Source organism: Mixophyes fleayi, chromosome 1, assembly GCF_038048845.1.
Source record: "Mixophyes fleayi isolate aMixFle1 chromosome 1, aMixFle1.hap1, whole genome shotgun sequence".
Classification (NCBI taxonomy): domain Eukaryota; kingdom Metazoa; phylum Chordata; class Amphibia; order Anura; family Limnodynastidae; genus Mixophyes; species Mixophyes fleayi.
Window position 1 is genome coordinate 168,406,659 of NC_134402.1, and position 17,111 is coordinate 168,423,769.

A 17,111-nucleotide genomic window follows, 5' to 3' on the forward strand; every position below is an offset into this window, starting at 1 on the left:
CTCTGCTTACTTTTGCTTCTAAAATTCTCAAACGAATTGTCTTCAATTGTCTGACTTACTCTCTCTCTTCCCACTCTCTTTTTGACCCTCTCCAGTCTGACTTCCATCCCCTTCACTCAACTGAAGCTGCCCCCACTAAATAAACAAATGAGTTGCTCTCAGCTAAGTCCAATGGTCACTTCTCCCTTATCGTATTCCTCGACCTCTCTGCTGCTTTTGACACCGTCGATCATTCTCTTCTTCTCACTAACATTCACTCCATAGGTCTTCGTGAAACAGCTCTCCTGGCCTTTTAGTGTGTCTGTTTCTTCCTCCCCACTCTTCCCCTTTCTATTGGAGTCCCACAAGTCTCTGTCCTTGGCCCTCTGCTCTTCTCTCTGTACACCACCTCTCTTGGTAAACTCATTCAATCATTTGGCCTCCAATACCACTTTTATGCTGATGACACGCAAATCTATCTTTCCTCCCCTCTCTTTGCCACTGTCCTAACCCAGGTATCTAGCTGTCTCTCTGCTGTACCTACCTGGATTTTACAGTATCCCAATATCTCCCTCTTGGTTGACAACATCACTCTTTCATGTCACCCAAGCCCGCTGCCTTGGAGTCACCCTTGATTTAGTCCTCAGCTATACCCCTCATATCCAGTCCCTCACAAAATTCTGCCACTTCTGCCTCCATGACAATACAAAAATCCATCCCTTCCTCTCTCAAGAAGCAACCAAAATCCTGATCCATTCACTCATCATTTCTTGTCTCGACTATTGCAACCTCCTTCTCATTGGTCTTCCTCGATCTCTCACTTCTGACCTTCAATCCATTTAGAATGCTGAGGCTAGGCTCATCTTCCTCTCCCACCGCACCTCTTCCGCTTCTCCTCTGTGTAAATCCCTTCATTGGCTCCCTATCCATTTCAGTATTGAGTTCAAGTTCCTTACCCTCACTTACAAAGCCCTTACCAACACTTCTCACCCTTACATCTCTGACCTTGTCTCGAGGTTCATAACTGCCCGGACACTCTGCTCTGCCTCTGACCTCTGCCTCAATTCACCCCTCATGACCTCCTCCCATGCTCGCCTCCAAGACTTCTGCCATGCTGCCCCTAATGTTTGGAACTCCCTACCCCGTCTGACTCGACTCTCCCCCAACCTTCAGTCCTTCAAACTCTTACTCAAAGCTCACCTTTTCAAGCTCGCCTATCCTACCACCATTATATCCATCACCTCTTCTTCATTGTCTGCCATCTAATTTTTTACTCCCAGCTCGTCATACTGTCTCTCACCACCCCTCCCTTTAGAATCTAATCCCTCGCAGGGTCCTCTCTACCTATTGTCCCACGTCTGTCTTCTGTCCCTCTTACGTCCCATCACATCTTTTGCTGCACTCTGTGTGAGTCCCCATAGCATTACTCACACTTATCTGTGCTGCTGACATGTATTACCTCATCTATTTGTTACTTGCCTCTGTATCCAGCACTACGGTATCTGTGGCAACTTATAAAATTAATTAAATAATAACAATAATAAAATAATCCCCCACCTGGTTCAGTACAGCCCCCAAACCATTACCCGAGGCATCAGTATGCTCAATAAACCGTCTCTGGAAGTCTGGAGCTGCTAGCCTAAATCAGTTGTCTATATGTCCTCACACAGTCAACAGTCCAGTCTTATTGTCTAGTTGTCCACTGAACTTTTTGAATGTTAAATCAGTCAAGAGTTTGGCAAGGGTACTGTAGGGAGGGATGATCTTTTTTTAATATTGGGAAGTGTCTAGAAAAGTCTGCATTTGCTATTGGTCTTATTGGCAATTGCTATGTCATCCAGATAGGCCTGGGTGAAGTCCTGATATCCATGCAGCAAATTATCTTCTGCTCTTTGGAATGTGGCTGGGGCATTCTTCATTCCGGAGGGCATAGCAGTAAATTCATACAACCTAATCAGAGTGGTGAATGCAGATTGCGCCTGTGCCGCCTTGGTAAGGGGTATCTGCCGGATTCCTTTACTAAGCTGCTCCCATCCGGTCTACTGTAGTAACTCCTCCATGTGAGGCATAGAATAAGCATTTGTTACTGTTATTTCATTCAACTTCCTAAAGTCCATACAGAAATATTTGCTACAATCCACCTTGGGCACTAACACATCCCCAGTTGCCCAGGAGCTGTTGCAGGGCACAATAACTCCTATTTTCAGAATCTCACCAATTTCCTTCTTGATCATGGCTAACACTTAATTTTCCACCCTATATGAGGACAGCTTAATCGGCCAGGTCTCTCCAGTATTAACATGATAGCCGACTATATCGGTATGTCCAGGTCTGTTGGTGGATCTCCAACTCCCTCTGCATCTGTTGTTGCTGCATGGCAGACAACTAAGGTCCAAGGGGAACTGCCTTTACATCTACTCTATTTTTGGTAGTGGGCAGTATGTCTGGGACAGGGTCAGTCTCTGGGTCATCAACAGGTGGACAGCAGATGTGTACTGCAACTATCTCCCTAGTTACATAGGCTTCAGTCTATTTATATTACGTGCTCAACCCCCTACCAGAGTTATCGAAGGAAACCACGCAGTTCACTTTCCCTTATCGCTCGACAATTTGGCCAGTTCCCATATGTGTATATCATAATACCAACTCTGCCTGCCCTGGGTTTCCTCCATCTTGTCACAGGTTAACCACATCAATTGCTGTAGTCTTTCCCATAATTTCTCCAAATACTCCAAGAAAGGAACCTACGGTTCTCCATATTTCATTTACAATTCTGCCAAGATCAAAAAATACAGTGGAATCTAAACACTGGCAAATTGACATAATGTATGCAACAATTTAAGATATCATCATGATAAGATTAATATATCAAGATATCATGAATAGACATATGCATCTATATGTTGAAAGAAAGACACAGAGGTTAAATACAGAGGCATTAAAAAGTAAAATAACATATCTAACTGAATTATAAATAAATTAATGCCTTAAATATAACAAAACAAAATTCATCTGAAATCTTTTTTTTATTCTTTGTACATTTCCAGGAGTAGAATAACCCTGATAACTATACTGCTGTTACATTATAATGTTATTTTATTAATTACTGTTGTTTATTTATTCCAAATGTCATAGTATTTTGTAGAATTCAGTTTTTTACCTGATTTACAATATTTGTTCCCCAGTCAAATCTGCAAACATTCAAGCTGCCATAAGTTTATGTTGTTGGTTATTATACAATGACTTACAGGCAGTATGCTAACAAAAAAAAGCTTTTAAAGCTTCCTAAGAACACTAGGTGGCTCTGTCAATGCTCATTTATCAATTCTTAACATTTGGTCAAATGAGAAAATACATTCTATTCACAATAACATACAGACTTTGTTTCAGCACTTATCAAATGTTTTCAAATGACATGTTCTAATTATTTTATTGCATAGATTTTATTACGTTTGACATATTAGGATCCAGTAATATTTTTATAGATCTGTATGTACAGGTGAAATTCATATTTATTTAAACTTTATTTTTAATTTAGATAAAAAGGTAATTTGTATGCCATAGAGGTACTTTTACACAGAGATTTTGTTTTTCTCTGTATAATTTTCAGGTCACCACAGTTCCCTTTAGGTAGCCAGTGACAAACTATGGGGTGAGTGCACTTGCATGGCATAATTTTACACTTCATTGTGCATGTGCACTACTAGTGCTGGTATATTGAGTTATACCACTTTCATACTGCCGCCCCTGCAATATCCCGGGTTTTTGAAGCCGGGTTTTTGCAGGGGCTCGGAGCGTCCCAGCTCAGAAACACTATTCATACTGCACCTTGGACCCGGGAATTTCCCGGGTTAACCCTATTCATACTGCACAAGTCTGTGCCCTGGCAATTTGTGGGAGTCATCACCAGAGCACTTTTCATTGGCTGAAAGCTGGAATATGAAAAAAAAAAAATCTCTCTCTCTCCTCTCCCCCCCCTTCCTATGCAACTATGCAGAAACCCGGGTTGCACCATTCATAGTGCAGGCAACCCGGGTCCGACCCGGGAATTACCCCTCGATAAATCCCGGGTTGAAGACCCGGGTTTTTAGACCCGGGATTTTTCACTTGTACCATTCATACTGCACCAAGACCCGGGTCGTTTGAGCTCGACCCGGGAAAAACCTGGGATTTTGGTGCACTATGAATGGGGTATTACACATAGCGGACAAATGCAGCCCCTTGCATTTGAAGGCATTCACATGCATGTGAAGTCCAGTAAAGTGTGTGCAGACACAAGATAAGCATGCCCTTATGAGATGCTTCTTATCTCTTTATTTCTACACTTGCACTGCTTGCTGACAGAGGGGGTGATGTAAAGCACCTTATTCACATTCAAGTGCTTAATTGCTAATTTTAGTGAGCTGGGGGGAACCTGGTATACATGTAGGAACAGATCTGAAGTCCTTCTGGATATGTGAATAACTTCTTAATTCAAACCATATCTCTTATATTGGAAATGAGCTCAGACATTACTGATGCTGTAATAAATACACATTATAATAATAAAAAAAAAATTAAATAGTTACTTACATACTGGGGATAAAAAGTATATCTGTGAGGAGTTTGAATGTTCTCCCCGTGTTTGTGTGGGTTTCCTCCGGATACTCCGGTTAACTCCCACACTCCAAAAACATATAAGTAGGTTAATTGGCTGCTACAAAAATTGACCCTAGTCTGTGTGTGTGTGTGTGTTAGGGAATTTAGACTGTAAGCCCCAATGGGGCAGGGACTGATGTGAATGAGTTCTCTGTACAGTGCTGCGGAATTAGTGGCGCTATATAAATAAATGGTGATGATGATGATGATGATAGGCAGGATAAATAAATGACAACAATGTACCGTATATACTCGAGTATAAGTCGACCCGAATATAAGCCGAGGCACTTAATTTTACCACAAAAAACTGGGAAAACTTATTGACTCGAGTATAAGCCTAGGGTGGGAAATGCAGCAGCTACTGGTAAGTTTCAAAAATAAAAACAGTGCTGGATATCGTTAACACTGGGCTCCCAATAATACAAACGTGAGGTTGTAAATGAATATATCAAAATTTATTGTTATTAAACATCAATAAAATTTTATAAGTACATAATATATACCCATATCCTAATAAATTGTACACAAATGGTTAAACTAAATCCTCTGCACTTGGTATCAAGCCTAATAGGTGAACACAGATATAAATAACATTCACTAAAGACAATTCAGATCATTAATATATAAATCAATGAGACAGTCTGTGGATACTAAATACATGTGCCAGTTAAGTTTATTCGCCTTTAGAAGGTGATGAGCAGTTACTCCTAAGTGTTCAGAACAGTACAGTAATTTAGGCTTTAGTAATGCAAAAGATGCTGCACATACACTAAATAGAATTTGATATAATAGCTCAGATAAAGATAAGTTTGATTTTGTTTGCTGGAAGAAACATTTTAACAGAACAATACAATTTGCTTTGTGTGATTTAACCCTTATTATACTTGAAGTTTGGGATGTTTTTAGACTTTTCAATGATTTCACAGTTATGCAAAAGAATCTTCAGACACTTATTAATAGGTGACAAAAAATGAAAATATTGGACTTTATAAAACTGCTGCAAATAATTGCAGTGGACAAGTCAGGGTACTCACATGTGTCTCTGACCAGCGGGGCTAGATGGAAATGTCCCGGTCTTTAGCTTTGACTGACAGGCTCCTTTTCATTTAACTTTATTGTTCCATGTGCAATGAACACACAAAAACGGGCTACAATAAAATGGTGGCTGACAGTGATTCACAGAGGCTGCAGATGCCTGCAGATGAGCGGGGGAGACTGGAAAACGGAGACCAGGTAAGTGGGACTCGAGTATAAGCCAAGGGGGGCTTTTTTCAGCACAAAAAATGTGCTGAAAAACTCGGCTTATACACGAGTATATACGGTAGTTCATTTACCATCTGGAAGCGCACAAAGGATCCATTTGCATATGCAGGGCTGCCAAGAGGAATTCAGGGCCCAGTACAACAACTTCATGGAACCCCCTTATAGTTGAGAATGTAAAATAAATTTTCTAATGGGTGTGTTCATACAATTGGAGGCGTGGTTATGCATCATTGGGCATGCCCAGGCCACCCTCCTACTGGAAAAAAACCTGTATTGTTGTGTACACCATTGAACAGTCACCAAAAATTGGGATTGTCCAACTAGAATGACAACATTTCACAGACTCTGATTCTCTCTCCTACCTGTTCTTCTCACATTCACCACCTTTGGCTGCAGGTTTCTTTAGTTGCGGATTCTCTGGATCCTGGAATGTTGGGGGCCCTATTTTTTTTTTTTTTTAATCAAAGGGTACATTTAGAAAATTACAGCCAGTCCCGACATTAAATCAATAGCACCCACGATTAATAATTAGACCTTCCTCCAGCCCCAACATTAAAATTATAGTATTCACATTTAATAAATAAACCTATTTCCCTCCCTACAAGCAGCCCCAGCAATAAATTAATAGTATTTACATTTCAGAAAAATACCTATTTCCTGCAACCATCACTGTCATTAAATAATTCATAGACACATTTAATAAAGAGACCTCATTCTCCCCAAACTCACCCCCACATTCAGTGGCCCCCAAACCACCCCATCTTAAAAAAAATTCTCATGCTGTGCCTCTCTCTCCCCTTTTTTCTCATGCTGTGCCTCTCCACCCCCTTCTTTCTCATGCTGTGCCTCTCCACCCCCTTTTTTCTCATGCTCTGCCCCCCCCTTTTTTCTCATACTGTGCCTCTCCCCCTTTTTTTCTCATGCTGTGCCTCTCTCCCCCTTTTTCTCATACTGTGCCTCTCCCCCCTTTTTTCTCATACTGTGCCTCTCGCCCCCCTTTTCCTCATACTTTGCCTCTCACCCCCTTTTTCTCATACTGTGCCTCTCCCCCCTTTTATCTCATACTGTGCCTCTCTGCCCCCCTTTTTCCTCATACTGTGCCTCTCTCCACCCCCCATTTTCCTAATACTGTGCTTTTCTGGTTTCCTCCCTTTTTTTACTTACCTTTCTATTAGCCTCTTTCTTCTCTTCTGTCTTCTGACTTCTCTCTTCTTTCTTCTTTCTTGGTTCTCTCTGCGTTGCTCCTCACTGAATGTCAGGCGTGACGTGATGATGTCACGCCCGACATTCAATGTAAACAGAGCAGAGAGGAGGCAGGAGGGGAGACGTCGGAGCCGCGATCACGTGAGTAGATGTATTTTTTTTTTTATTACTACCCTGCTCCCCCCACCAACGAAATGGCTGAGCCCCGAACCTGCCCGCAACATCCCCCCTTCCTTCCTGCAAAAAAAGTTTAAACAGTACAAAAAAAAAACTTTGGGCAGTGAGTAATTAGTACCCGCTCCCCCCCTTCCTCTCGGCAGCCCTGTGCATGTGCAGATAGGCCATAAACTTCATATTGGACAGAACAGTGGTTAACATTGGTGCCTCAAAGTGTTGGGGTTATGGGTTCAATTCTGATCCAGAGCATTATCTCTGTGGGGATTGTATGTACTCCCCATGTTTGCATGGGTTAACTCTGGTTTCCCCTACAGTCCAAAAACATACTGACAAGTGAATAAGTGAATTTGCTACTGGCAAAAATTTGTTTGTGTAGTAAGGAATTTAGACTGTAAGCTCCAACAGGGCAGGTATTGATGTGGGTGTTACATGTTCTTTGTATAGCATTGCGTAATATGATGGTGCTATTTAACTAAACTAGAATAACTACTAGTGTACCGTATATGCAAAAACCTGTAAAAATAGATACATTTGTACATATAGACATGATGCACCCCGTATATAATGCTCTGCTTTAATGACCCCCCACTATCCATTTATTTTTATAGTCTACATAGCAATCTTCCAATATATATGCATATGAGGTATCCCAATAAATATTAGAAGCTGCAGAATACATGTTGTGGTCTATTAGCAATGGGGAAATATTAAGGTTGAATTACCACCCAGGAAAATATTTTTGATTGAAAAAACAGGGCTGGTGGGGGAGGGAAACTCTGGGGAAAATGGCTATAGCAGCACCTGGGGCTCTTGCTAGGTTGAAGGGTCCCCTTAGAAAAAGCGCAAAGTGTTTTTTTTTTGTTCATTTTTCCTATATACAAGAGACATTTATTCCAACAAACTATTCCCAATGTAACTGATGTATTTTACTAGTGTGAAATCTACTTTAGCCACCTGAGGTGAAATACCTCCATTTTGCTAGATTCCCATGTTGACACTGCTGTCACTGTGTAAGAGCTGATAGAAACTATTTTGGAAAACAAGCAAATATTACAGTACAAGGAATGATGTAGATGCAGATCTCCATCTCTTTTTCATACATGTTCTAGAATCATAGATTCAAAAAGTGGGTGCACACTGTTACACACACAGGTGTATGGTATATTTGTGGGATTTCAACAGATGTGCAAAGATAACAATAGTCAGAATTATGGTAAATGGTATTTTGTCATTTGATTTTGATTTTGTTTTTTTCTTCTACATAAAGTCTAGAAGTTATCAAATATTACTATTCCAGTGCTATTATACCAAAAGAAAGCACTATCAGTCTTGTAAAAACAACATAAAATAAACCTTTGTAATCAGCCTGAAAGATTACTAGCATGCGAGAAAAATGAGTTGATAACATTTTGCTCACATTTTTGCACAGCACTAGGTTGCGGTATATGCCCTCCAATGTACTATATTTTATCAGTTTTCCATCTCTTAACCCTATCATCTCCAAGCACCAGGAATTTCAGCTTCCGATTTCAGGCATAAGTTAGAATCAGAAATTATTGTAGGACGCTGTACAGCCTAATAAAATTATTTTAATTAGATTAAATTACTTTTAAAAATAATGTTAAAGAGGAATTTGAATTCTTTTAAATACTGGTACAGTGTCAAAGGATACATTTCCATCTTAGAAACTCATGGCACATCAAAATTACAGTGTACATTTTTCTTTCTTTATCCCACATGTAGCTGCTATATCAGAGCAGATATTGTTTGCGGTTGTAAATAAAAAAAATTCTAATTTCCAATACATATTTTCTGTGAGCAGGTGGATTTAAGCTTGTTAACTGTGACACAGTGTAGGTCAGTGATGGGCAACAGATGGCCCTCAGAGACTTCACCTGCAGCTCCCAACTCCTTCCTGCTTTATTGTCAGAGGTGTTGTTATAGCTTGTAACACTTGTTTAAAATGCCAGCTGTCAGGAATGCGCTCCAGGCATCCCTGTTGTTTTCTGTAAGGGTTACTCACGATTCCAGCGCTCAATCTTTCACTCACCTATCACCCAAGTTATAAATTTGCTGAATGTCCCCCAATCAGTGCTCTCACACTAATACACAACTATGATCTGCCGCCACCTATTGAATAAGGGCAATAGGGCACCAATATACTGTCACATACTGGCACACACTAAACTCCTTGTTACCCACAGGTTGGCAATGCACACTCCAGCATTCAAAGGGTTAATGCATCAAAACTCTGTTACACAAACGGGCATGCAGGCACACAATAGGCTTGTTAGTCAAATGGATTAACAATGGATTAACAATTCACACACCAGCGTTCAAAGGGTTAACATAGTCAAGCAATATTCCTCATTAAAGGCTAAAGGATTCATTAGAGTATCAAGGACAAAGCTTATTACATTTTAGATTTAATATGCAAAGGTAAAGGGCATTTGGATATAATAAAATAGAGCACATAATAAATGGTGTACACAAATAAATGCAGAGAATACAAATTACACATCATAATCTGTATGTCTGGGACAAGGTAGAATTAAACGGACAGTCCTTCAATTACATTGAGCCCCAAGAGCTGACTCTTCCTACACAGGGTATTTAAGAAAGTTTAACTAGGAGGACATTCAGAGGGGCAGTGTATATGCTAATGTGGGGAGGTAATGTCACCTGCATGTCAATTATAGTTTGTCCAAAACGAGTCCAAATGATTTGACCTGCCATAACTTTTTTGGGACATAACCCAGAGCCAAAATTCACCCTTCAAGAAACCAGCCATAACCTCACGCACATTTACATATCATATATGATGGAATTACAACAATGTCAAATATAATTTCCAAAGATATGTGACTACTGTGGCTTTCCTGTAGAGTTGTAAGCTATACTTCACAGTCCTTGTGTGGTTTTTTGCCTCTAAGTGCAGAGTGGCACACTGATTTCCTAAGATATGAAATATGAAGACATGCTCTTTGAAGTTAGTGTTTCTTACATACATGCACAGGTAGCCTTTATCTTGTGCATTTGCCTAAAAGGGTCTCATCTAGTGGTCTACTTTGTTTTTACAATGCCTTAATTTGACAGTCTACTCTAAGTAGAAAATTACATTAATGACCAGAGTGAATGCATGGCTGTGATCTGCATATGTTAAATGAGTTGCCTGAAAAGTATGGATGAGCTTAACCTAATTACCTCTCTCTGGGATGATGGACCAAATGTTCTCAAACACTTTTGTCTGAGTGGAAAATTATGTACATTCATATTTATCAATTTAATATTTTATTTGGGCACTTACCCTGGCACTTACATATATGTTATTACAGATAGGCATCTCATTCTTTGATTAAATGTAATGTGTGGCCCTTTTGAAGGTTAGAGGTCTGTACGATGTGGCCCGAAATGAATCAGGTTGGCCATCTCTGGTCTAGGTAGATCATATGGAATTACAATTGAAAAATTACATGCTTATTGAACTAATTTATAATATATTTTTTATCTATTTCTCAGTAATAAAAATGAAAATATAAGAGAGAATGAAAATAGATAATGAGAACTATCTATCTATCCTATCTCCGTAAAACATTATACATTTTTTTATTATGTTTTACAATGAAAATGTGCATGTAAAAATGCACATTAAATCTTAGATCTTTGCCCATATATACTTTATAATCTACATATGTATTGGACGTATCACCATTGATTATTTCTAACATTGGAGGATTGTAGCCGACGGAAGAGTCTATCCGCTACGGAACATCAAACGCATGCGCATGAGTGACGAAAGTGCAGAGATTTCACTACACATCTGGGAGGCAGAAACTAGTGCAGACAACACCAGGAAAGGACACTTGGAACCAGAGAGAGTGAGATGCTGTATCTGTAAGTAGGATGATCATTCTCACCCGCAGTTTGTTTGAGTTTTTTTCCATCCACCTCTGCTTTCTTGTTAGCAATCTGTATGGACACTTCTCGGATTTTACAAGAATTATTTTTATTTTTATTGACTCACTACGTGGACATATTTGTACCATGCTTAAGGAACTTTTCAATATAGAAATGGTATCTACACTCTATCATAAATAGACTTTATTATTTTGTCTTTTCGCTTATTAAAGAGTGTGTATAGGTATTTTGCATCAGGACTTGTTTATTGTATACCAGTTTACTGGTTACAGACAGATTTTGCAATTATCTCGGGACTCTGTTTACACCCGGCATCCCGTGACACCTACTGTCTACCATGTTGTGATAAGTTTATTGGCATATATGGTATGCTGATTTATGAGGTTTTACACTGTGTCAGTTTTATTAAACCATTTAGGACCCCACTATCAGGCGCCTTGGGATTTTCTTGCATATTGGACGCATCTTGTAGTGTTAGAGAAGAGCGCACCTAGATCCGTATTCAACAGACTTATATTCAGATCCCCTCCTAGTTTATGCGCTTATGCCAGATTTATGCAAAGAAAAAGAAAAAAACTTCAATTTACATTTGTTTTGCATGCCTTAGTGAATGACGCCCTGAATTAACAATTTTTAAGGTTCATTAATTTCGCTGCAGGGAATCAAAACTTTATCTAATGATCCTGTAATCTTGCCAGTGAACATTTTTTTAAATAGGGGCACAGTAAAAAACAAAAAAAAGAACAAAAGAAAGAGAATTAAACAAATCAGCAAACCATTATATGGAAGTATCATTGTAAATAACATGATTTACAGTAGTTAGACACATTTTATATTGTTAGAGGTAATGTGCAAAAGCATAAGGTGCATCTATATTGCATTTTGTGTTTGGTTATCTCCCTATGTGATCACAGTATATTGAGCTATTAAGCTATTTCTAATCAATAAAAATTAAAATATAAGAGAGAGTGACAATAGCGAGAATTACATTCATTATACAGAATTAGGCTTTGTGCCCACTGGTGTTAATTTCATGGGTTATGACTGTAAATAGCACCTTACTGAAGGACTGTGTGGAATTGCTTTAATTCCATCTACAGTATATTTTTTTCCTCACCCATTCAATTTTAACGGTCATTGAATCGTGCTGTGAACTTTATGTTAGCTGTATTATTATTATAGAAGTACATGAAAATAAAGTAGAATTACTTAATACTAATGTAAACTCTGTGTCACAGCCAATTATTACTTAAATAGCCTGCTTATTTCTCTTATGCTAGTACTTAAGGGATTATTGTAGCTATGTTTCAAAGACTCACTTATATTTCTCACAGACCTGCAGTGACACATTACACTGACTGTAGACAAGGAGCAATAATAGTTTTATTCAGCTGAGGACTGACGGCCTCTGATAATGGCCATGCAATAGGCTTATCTAGGCTGACAAAATACCCCCTTTCATGTCTGTTCAATTAAAGATAATTGTAGAAGGCATTAATCATTTCACATGTTTTCAACAAAACTTTGTTCAGCTAAGGACACCATGCTCATGATGGTCTACTGCACATCTGCATATTAAACCCGCTGTAGTCAGTGTGTGACCAATCGGAAAAACAGGATGCGATCTGCAGCAGCACAATAGAAGGATTTTTATACTGAATGGAAGGAATTTTCATCTCGGCACAGAAATGCAATGATATGACCCCAATGTGACCTGGCATCTTTTTGTGACTGTTCATAAATGTCACTGTTATTTTTACAGATTAATTTTATATACATCTCAAAAGAATTCTCTGTGGTTTGCATTAAACCCTTCATACAAACTAAATCAACTGAATTGGTTGCATATTCACACATGGCTGTCTTGCATATAATAGGATATCATACTTATTTATAATAAAGCTGGCAGGCACATTTTGACCCAAAGACAGTTACCAAGATTTATATACAGTTGCTTATGACATTTCGCTGCTGGGCAGGTGCATTTACACCAGTCACAATTTCTAATTGTAGTATTATAAAATACAAGAGATTGAAATATAAGTAAAAAGTCCTGTACATAATATCTGTATTAACTGTGAGTTTCCATGTCATCACTTCATTGTTCAATAGGAAGATGTGTCTATTTTAAGGAATAAAACAGCCTCTACTGCAAACTATTAGGGATATTAGAAGTCGCATTGGAAAAGTGTGAACTATATAAAAGGTCACAGAACTCATGAGTGACTTATAATATCCATATAATGTACAGTTACGTACATTATCCCGTATATTGTTTTTGATATTAAAAACAATACTCATGTAAGGAATGTTTTAATTAATTGCTGAACAAAATCAGCAGCCCCTGCTCTACTCCTCTGGGAAACTAATTCACCTTCATAATCAGGGCCGGACTGGCCATCTGGCACTTCTGGCAAATGCCAGAAGGGCCGATGGCTAAATGGGCCGGGGCAAGCAGTGTTTTTTAAAAAGAAAAAAAAAGTTGTTTTTTTTAGTCCAGCAGGTGGCGCACCCACGATCGCACATGCACCTGCGAGTGGAAGGGGGGGAGGGAGGTGAGGAGAGTTACAGGGGGCACGGTCCAGGAACTGGGCACCCATTTTAAAAAGTGAAGGAGCCGGCGTTCCAGTGCCAAGTACATGGCAGGGTGGAACTATATGCTGCTGAGGACCGCCTGCATTGTCTTAAGCAGGAAGCCTGGAGCATACAACACTTAAGGTAATGTATAAAAAAGAGGACTGTAATATACTGCGCAAAAACCATCTGGAAATGGCATTATTTTTATATATGAGCAAACACTAAGGAATAGAATTAACTAATTAGCTCATTTTTATAATGGTTATTTAGCACTGAACTTAACTGATATATTGAGATATTGAAATATACAGTTATATCTATTTTGCTTTACTTTATAAGTCAGAATAAACTTGTTATTGATATTGATTATTATGAAGTTATTGGTCTCCAGTATTTAAAGCGGTATATGATCTGTATAATCCGTCAGGGCTGTATGCAAGTTAGGGTTAGTGATATTCTTAAAATGTTGGTTTTAGAGCTGCGCTACCTTCCAGGGCTGCTATATGTATATTTTTTCTGGGGCTCTGCCAGTTCTGTAAAACACACTAGCTGCTCAAGGCACAGTCAGTCAGGGTGACCGCATAGGTGGCACCAGCAGGACCACCTCCATTCCTCTGCCCAAAGGATTGCACAATGCCATATATAGACAGTGCACGGCCTTATTGTATACATACGATGTGCACCCTCTAACCCCACCTCTACACCCTTTGTGTTTGTGTCTCTTTGTCTTCGCATTGTGGGTGTCTGTCCTTTCCTTCTCCCCCTTTGTGTGTCTGTCTCTCTTTGCCCCTATTATCACATGTATCTCCTCACCTTTTTCTACCATTTCCCAGTATCTATTTTTCCCCTGTGCAACCATGTCCAATGCCACCTCTCACTCCCGCCTACAAGGCTTCTCTTGTGCTGCTCCCCACTTATGGAATTCCTTACTACGCTCAATCCAGCTTTACCACAGTCTTCAAATCTTTAGACACTCTCTGAAAACCTATCTTTTTTTTAGAGGTGACCTTATCCTCGAAAACACTATTCACACTAATGCACCCTCACAACTGTCCTAATCTCCAATCTGAACAACACTCGCTCCTCTTGTTCCTTTCTAATGAGCAGGGTCCTCCATACCCTTTGTTTTCAAGTCTTCATTTATTTAGTCTACCTAGTATGTCCCTGTTTTATGAATGTACTATTTTCCCTACTGTATGGCTCTGTGGAGCACTGTGGTGCCTTAGAAATCTACGATAATAAATAATAATATTGATGCCACCTAACTGAACCTTAACCTCAAAATTCTGATTTTAATAATTTTTGACAAGCGACTAAATGGTAAATTTTTTCTACATTGTTTATTAGTTAGTAACTCTCTCTTTTGTGAATTATGATACTATGCTCTTAATTTTAGAGCCTTAATCCAACTCTGGGGAGAGCTGTCCACGGACAGTGTGTGGTGACAGCGTATGTCATCATATACTGTCCAGCTCCAAATCTCACGAGACTAAGGGCTAGATTTACTAACAGGCGTGTTTGTAAACCCGCCGACTTTCGGCGGGTTTGGCGGCGGTTTAGCCATCGCCGGATTTACTAAGGCTAAATCCGCCGTCCAAACGGCCAGAAATGATGTTTCCAAACCCGCCTCTGTATAAAGCGCCATGACGGTTTCAACAATGTTCAACATACAAACAGCCGGATTTACTATTAGGGGGTTTATAAAGCCGCCGGAAAACCGCCATTCAATAGACCAAAATGAAAGCGCTGCTTGTGAGCGGCGAGATTGTTCAAACAGTGTGCTGTTTCAGGTATTTGGGCAATCAGAACAGAAGGAAAAGGGCCATTTCATGTTCAAAGTTTTTTCCTTTGGGATTGTATATGTTAAAAGGCCAGTGTCTTGTAATTGCAGTGTTGTTTTGGTTTCTTTTTCTCTTGTGTCTTCCCACCATGCAATTTATTTACTGATTTAGTAGAGGGGTGTTATAGCGTACCTTTGTACTTTGGTAAACTAGGTTCAGGTTACTAGAATAATCTGGTTGGGTGGCTATGTATGCACCTGAAAAGGGGTCTGATATTATCCTGGCTGGCTGACTGATACATAATCTAGCAATACATCAACTTACCCCACCGATTATTGCAGTAGACAGTGAAGAAGAAGGGGTCCGTGTCACATCTGGTGATGTGCAGAGCACAGAGGGCGGAAGGGAGATTAGAGACCGTCTAATTGCAAACTACTTTACGTGTAAGTACATAGTATGAAAAACATTTTTTGCTCAAAAATGTGTTTTATGTGAGTGCAATTTTTATATTTTATTTTAAATGTTTTGTAAATTGGAACCTTTAAAAACAGTGTGTACTCCTCATGTGGTAAATATGAACATCCCTGGATTGTGACAGTCAGAGGTCAATGTTTAAGTGAAATTAGTGCATAGTTTTTAAAACATCAGTATACTCTTGTTTAATTAGCAGAAAAGAAACACTGACACCATAGAAATTTAACTGCATTTATTGCAGAACACATTAAATAATAACGTATAATGCTTACGCAAACTTGTGAAAACATGAAGCAATAATAATTATTGCACTACCGACGTCTTTTTGCAGGCATATCACAATGCTTGGTGCCACTCTCTCCCCTCCCTCGCCCACCCCTGGTGCGAGCACCTATCCTTGGAGGAGTACTCTGTACAGATGTGCTAGGCATACTAGCGGTACTGGTGGTGGCTGAAGACATAGGTGCCGGTAAACGGGCTACAATTTCTGAATGTAGTTGCCCTGCCAGCCGGGTCACATTGGCATTCCCCTCACGTACTGTGGAATGTAAGGCCTCCACAGCCCCAGTCATTTGGGCCAGCTGCACATTGGTCTGTTCTAAAGCTGTTGCCAGACGGTTGATTCCAGCAGGGAGTTGACTATTGGAGCGGTGTATCCGCCTCAACTGGGCCGCAATTTGGGACATGTGGCGAGTTTGCCTGTCCATGAATAATGTCTGTTGCTGCTGGAATGCGCCAATAGACAGCGCCATTTCTCTGGCTGGGTCCATAGGTGCAGGTGCAGGTTGGTGGTGTGATGGTTCAGCAGGGCCAGGTGAAACTTCCTGGAGGCCAGACACAGGGGCATCCACTGTTACCAGGGTGATGGTTGTTAGATCCTCTGGCTAAGGGGACATTTCCAGGGACTCCGCCTGAGGTGGCTGGTATGAAAAGGGCCCTGTGTATGAAAAATTACGGTAAGTATATAGTATATAATATGTTTGTATATTGCATTCTGAACACTGGATAGGAAAGAATAATCTTTAGCAACTACAGATTCTTTCACAATGTTTGCATTCCTGATTTCTAGTCCTAAGCTACCTGCTTACGGATGCACTTATT